Source organism: Arachis hypogaea, chromosome 17 (assembly GCF_003086295.3).
Source record: "Arachis hypogaea cultivar Tifrunner chromosome 17, arahy.Tifrunner.gnm2.J5K5, whole genome shotgun sequence".
Classification (NCBI taxonomy): domain Eukaryota; kingdom Viridiplantae; phylum Streptophyta; class Magnoliopsida; order Fabales; family Fabaceae; genus Arachis; species Arachis hypogaea.
This window is the reverse complement of record NC_092052.1, coordinates 13,688,770-13,694,574: the sequence shown is the minus strand read 5'-3', so window position 1 is coordinate 13,694,574 and position 5,805 is coordinate 13,688,770. Positions and strand designations below refer to the sequence as shown.

Sequence of the window (5,805 nt, the reverse complement as noted above, 5' to 3'; positions counted from 1 at the left end):
AAACCTTTATTCAACTCAAATCCGATAAAACCTATATACCATTAGGTCAAACCTATACGCTTATACCATATTTTTTTTGTCATACAACAAGATACAGTCGCACACATTACATGGATTCCTTTTTCCATTGCTGGCTAAAGCTAGATTCGAACTCAACTATGGCTCTTTGGGAGGTATATGATATGCCGCTTGAACCAAGCCTCCAACCAAAACTTATATTGAATCTAACCAAAGAATGAGTACAGTGACCCAATTTAGATTAAACCTGTCCAGGGTTGTCCCAAAAAACTGGGTCCTGTCCAATCCGAGTCCTGTACATAATCTACTTCTTTTGTGAAATTTTCCAAGGGAAGAGGAAACAATGGAGCACGGCTTGCTACTATGCCCATGGACAAAAGCCATTTGGTTTAGTTCACAAATACAATGTTCACCAACAAAGAGTTTGATAACATCTTTTGGAGCATGGTTAAGGGAGACTATTCTAAGAATAAGGAATGAAGGAAAGGAATTAAAAGAGAAACTTATATTTAGTCTAGGATTTCTATGTTGGATAATATGAAAAAATAGGAATCAACATATGTTTCAGAAACAAACAATCAATTCAACAAATACTATACAATTAGCCAAAACATTAGAGTCAGAGTTCCTAAAAACAAATAAAACCAAGGAGACAGCAAAGGTAACTAGGGATGGTAACGGATCTCATGAGAGCAAGGACATACCGCCTGCCCCGTCTCCATAATACATCCTGGTCTTCGCCCCGTCCACGCAACCGATAAGAGGGAACCCGTATCCGCCAGGGATAGGGGTCTCCACGTATATTAAATAAACAAAAATAAATCATGAAAAATTTAATAAAAAATAAAGATAATCCTCAATCGCGTTAGAAATCCACAAAAACATCAAACATTCAATTTCAATTTCCCTTAGCCACCGTGCATGAATACGTAATTAGTTGCATGAGAGTGCAGAATTGATTAATTAAAGCAAATACTATAGCTCCAATTAAACAATATGAGGCATAATCACAAGTAAGAATTTTCATCATTAAGACATAGACAACTACTAATATAAATTCCCATCAATCACAGAGATCACACAAATATAAAATCACAGAAATCACAACCTATAATAATTAACAAATGCTTCAAGGTAAATGAAAATCGAAGAAATCACAGAGACAAACTTACCGGAAGGAAGAGCAGCCAACGGCGAAGAGGCTGACCACAGCGATGAAGAACGATTTTGTTGGAGGCGGCAACGGAGACTGGACTGCAACATACCCAATTCTGCCTCTGACGATCTTGCTTGATGGCGACGAAGATGATTCTGCTCTGATGCAATGAAGACGGCGACGGTTCTGCCTCTGACGCGACGATTCTCCTCGGGCTAGCAGTGAGAAAGGGGAGCACGGCGGTGACGAGGGAGAGGCGGTGAGAGGAAAGGTGGAGAGAACTTGGGAAAGGGCTGAGGTTTTGCTGAATGTGAGAACAGAGGGAGTGACGACAGTAGTTAGGGATTCAGGGATTCATCATTCATGTTCAACTAACTGAATAGGGGTGTTTTCCGCGGACTATTACTCATTCAAATTCAATAGTAGTTTTGGCTGTACGTTTTGTTTTAACGACAACAGCAAACAAAGTATTCTAATTGAAGCCCAAATATTGTATAAAATCATCATGTGTTATTAAACCTCAAATATCTTACTAACTTTGATCGTATAACTGCAAATATGTTACTAATTGAATTTTTAATTAAGCATACAATGATAAATTGATTAAAATAAAAAATGTTTTAAACTAATTTTATGAACTGTTCAAAGTCCTATTAAATTTAATATTAGGCCATGGATTCCTTACTCCTACTTTTTTTATAGAAATATCATTAATCATCATCAAAATAACTACAAAACATACCCTTTTTTTTTAAATTACTAATTAGATTTTGATCCCTCAAAATTTTGATTTTTTTTATTTTTTTCTTTTCTTTTTTATTTCAAATTCAGAAAACCATAGCAGAATGGAAGTTCTGGACCCTGTACCTTACGGCTTGCGGAAGAGCTATTCGTTACTATAGATTCATCTGATCTGAGCAGCGCATCATGATGCCGGGGAGTTGTTCACAGCGGAAGAAGTTGGGAAATGCTAGGGTTTTTCTTCCAATTTCAATTATTGCCATTCTCTCATCATCTTCCTCTTATGGTTCGCTTATCCTCGCCGCCGCAACACCCCTCAGACGACGCGAGGACTAATCCGCCGCCGCCGCGCAACCTGCTTCAGCCGCCGTCGCCCAAAACGTCGTTTTTGCTCCTGCTAGCTTCTCCTTCTTCCATGAGCTTTTGCTCTGGTAGCTTCTCCTTGTCCATTATCGTGCCTTCGCCTCCTCGATCTATTTCACAGTTTGTGTTCTAACTTCTCACTTTTAGATCTGTAACTAAATTCACATCCTCTTATTCTAATTACTTCAATGATTATTATATGCTAATTATTCTAATTACATCCTCTCTCAATAATGTTTTCAATTTCGATTTTGTATTCACTCTTAATTATTTTTTCTAGCATTTCATCTTTGATGAGGCTTTGATAATTGACTCAATGCTCTTCATTGCTTATTTCTTCCTAGTAATTTCATGGAAGTTCTATTTCGGTTCATTTCTTGTGATGTGCTGTTATCAAATTACCGAATTTAGGGTTTTCCTCTTCTTGATTTTGGTTTTGGTTCCATCGAATTCTGATTTTGGTCCACTCCCTGCGATTGTTAATTTTGTAATTGTGCCACTACTTGATTGTTAATTTTGGTTTTGGTTCCATGGAATTTTAATTTTCTTACTGATGTAGAGGTACATAAAGCAGAACAACGACGTTGCCCTCTGTGCACCAGAAATGGGTATCAATTTCTTTCACTTCTCTACTTTCTTTGTGCACATTATTACCTCATTACTTCTTTTTCCATTAGGTTCCACCAAGAAAATAATCATTGTTTTAATATAACCGATATGGTATGATTACTTGATTGATTGTGTCAAAAGCAATTAAGAATTAAGATACAGGAGTTTTAGATATAATTGAGATGTCAGCTGGAAGGTTCGAAGAGCAGCAGCCAAATGCCTAGCAGCATTGATTGTTTCTCGCCCTGAAATGCTTTCAAAGCTATATGATGAGGCTTGTCCCAAATTGATTGACAGATTTAAAGAGAGAGAAGAAAATGTCAAGATGGATGTATTTAATACTTTCATTGAGCTCTTACGTCAAACTGGCAATGTAACTAAAGGGCAAATTGATGCAAATGAAACGAGTCCTAGATGGTTGTTGAAGCAAGAAGTTTCAAAGATTGTCAAATCTATAAATAGGCAGTTGCGTAGGAAATCTATCAAGACAAAGGTTGGTGCATTTTCTATTTTGAAAGAATTGGTGGTTGTCTTGCCAGACTGTCTTGTAGACCACATTGGATCACTCATTCCAGGAATCGAAAAAGTATTAAATGACAAATCATCTACATCAAATTTGAATATTGCAGCTCTCGTATTTACTAGACTGGTATTATTTTCACACTCTCCTGATATTTTCCACCCATATATTAAGGCTCTTTCTGCTCCTGTTCTATCAGCTGTTGGTGAGCGATATTAAAAGGTCACTGCTAAGGCCTTGAGGGTAAGCGGAGAACTCGTACGTGTTGTCTGCCCAAGTATTGAGGGATCTGGATTTGATTTCAGACCGTACATCCATCCCATTTATAATGGCATTATGTCACGCATAATAAACCAAGATCAGGATCAGGAGGTTAAGGAGTGTGCCATCTCTTGCATTGGCTTCATTGTGTCAACATTTGGTGATCATCTAAATGAAGAACTACCAGCATGCCTTCCTGTACTTGTTGAACAAATGGGAAATGAGATAACTTGTCCTACAGCTGTCAAGGCATTTGTTGTCATTGCTGCTTCTCCACTTCGGGTGGATCTGTCGTGTTCTTGAGCATGTAATAGCAGAGTTGACTGCATTTCTATAGAAAGCTAATCGAGCACTAAGACAAGCAACCTTAGGAACCTTAAATTCACTTATAGTTGCATATGGTGATAAGATTGGTTCTTCTGCATATGAAGTTATTATTGTAGAACTCTCGGGACTAATTAGTGATTCTGATTTACATATAACAGCTCTTTCCCTTGAACTCTGCTGCACGTTAATGAGTGACAAGAGGTCCAGTCCTAGTGTTGGTCTGGCTGTTAGAAACAAAGTTTTTTCTCAAGCTCTGACATTAATTAAAAGCTCCTTGCTGCAGGGGCAAGCCCTTTTGGCTTTACAAAATTTTTTTGCTACTTTAGTCTATTATGCAAACACTATTTCTGCAAATGTAAAGATTTATGATTTGTTGATTGTATGAAAATATTTGAAGCTTGCATTGAAATTAATCAAAATCTAGATTGGAAGCCTCTCTGTCTTTTTTTATTTTTGAGAAGTGGAGTTAGAATCCTCTTTTCCTTCTTCTCTTTGTCTTACTTCTTTTAGAAACTTATCAGAGTGCACAATATATTTCATTACCAATGAGATTGATTAATTTGATTTTTTCCTTCGTTATTGCCTTGTGTTTGAGGGACACTTGTTTATCGAGATTTTTTTCCTTGTGGTCATCCTTTTCTTGCTTTCCCAAAAAGTTACAAGCCTCCTCAACTACCCTTAACAAACAAGGTTTGTTTAAAAGTACCCCGTGGTGTATTTTTATTTTTATTTATTTTTTAATTTCTTTTTTCTGATACTATGAAATATCTAAGTTTATTGTTGTTTTTGAAAGCCATACTCAAATTATTCTTTGCATGAATAATAATGAGCTTTTAAGTTGAATCCCTATGCTTATTGTTTTACTGTTTGTTCTAGAGCAAGTAAATCTGAGAATAATCATGTTTTGGTATTTTGACTCTCTTTGAAAAATTGCTTAATATCTGCATGAAATTGACGAGTTATGTGATGAATGGGTTCCTAAGCCACTTATTCCTTCTCTTAATGAAGAGTTGTATGCACCACCAGTGCTTGAGAGGTGATTGCATTTTCTTGTCTGGAGGCATCCTCATTTATTCTTTATTGATAAATGTTTCTAACATGTTATAACATATCTCACTGATAAGAATCTTTGGAAAATCAAACTACAAAAGTTGCCTACCCTATAAACCATCCACTATTATCCCATATTTTCATTGTGGGACTCAAGTCCTACACCTTGTAAAGTTGTAACTGGATCCTAAGGGGTTTTTGTTTGCTTAGATGGAGTTCCTACTGAAAAACTACATTGTTATGGTTGCATTTCTTAGACTATACACATAATATTTATCCTTGAGGGTGAGCCTTGGTGGAGTCACTACTTGCCAGCGCCAAGCCTTCACCATAGTCAGATGGCATTGCCAAACAAGCGTCGCATTCAATAGTTCAATGTGTGGCTGTTCTGTGCCTTACTGCTGGGATCAGAAGTGTTCGTCCACAGTGAAAATGCTGACAGACATTCTCAAGGATGACAACAGTTCTAATTCTTCTAAGCAGAACCTTGCCCTTCTATGTTTGGGAGAGATTGGTAGGAGGAAGGATCTTAGTGCACATGCTCATATAGAAAATATTGTCATTGAATCCTTCCAATCTCCCTTTGTTTGAACTTTGCTCTTGTTCATTTTTTGGATTAAGATAGATCAATTATATCTTATAAATTCAGGATATGTTTGAACTTTGCTTTTTTTCATTTTTTGGATTAAGTTATATTGTATTTATCATACTCAGCAATAATTAGTTACAGGAATATATAGGTTATGAATAATTTATATTA

At 36.6% G+C, this 5,805-nt stretch overlaps 1 pseudogene; it reads left to right on the top strand.

Annotated features, from left to right (window-relative positions):
* Nucleotides 1-1,232: 1,232 nt before the first annotated feature.
* On the top strand, nt 1,233-4,380 carry LOC140180495 (cullin-associated NEDD8-dissociated protein 1-like; annotated as a pseudogene).
* The last annotated feature ends 1,425 nt before the right edge of the window (nt 4,381-5,805 follow it).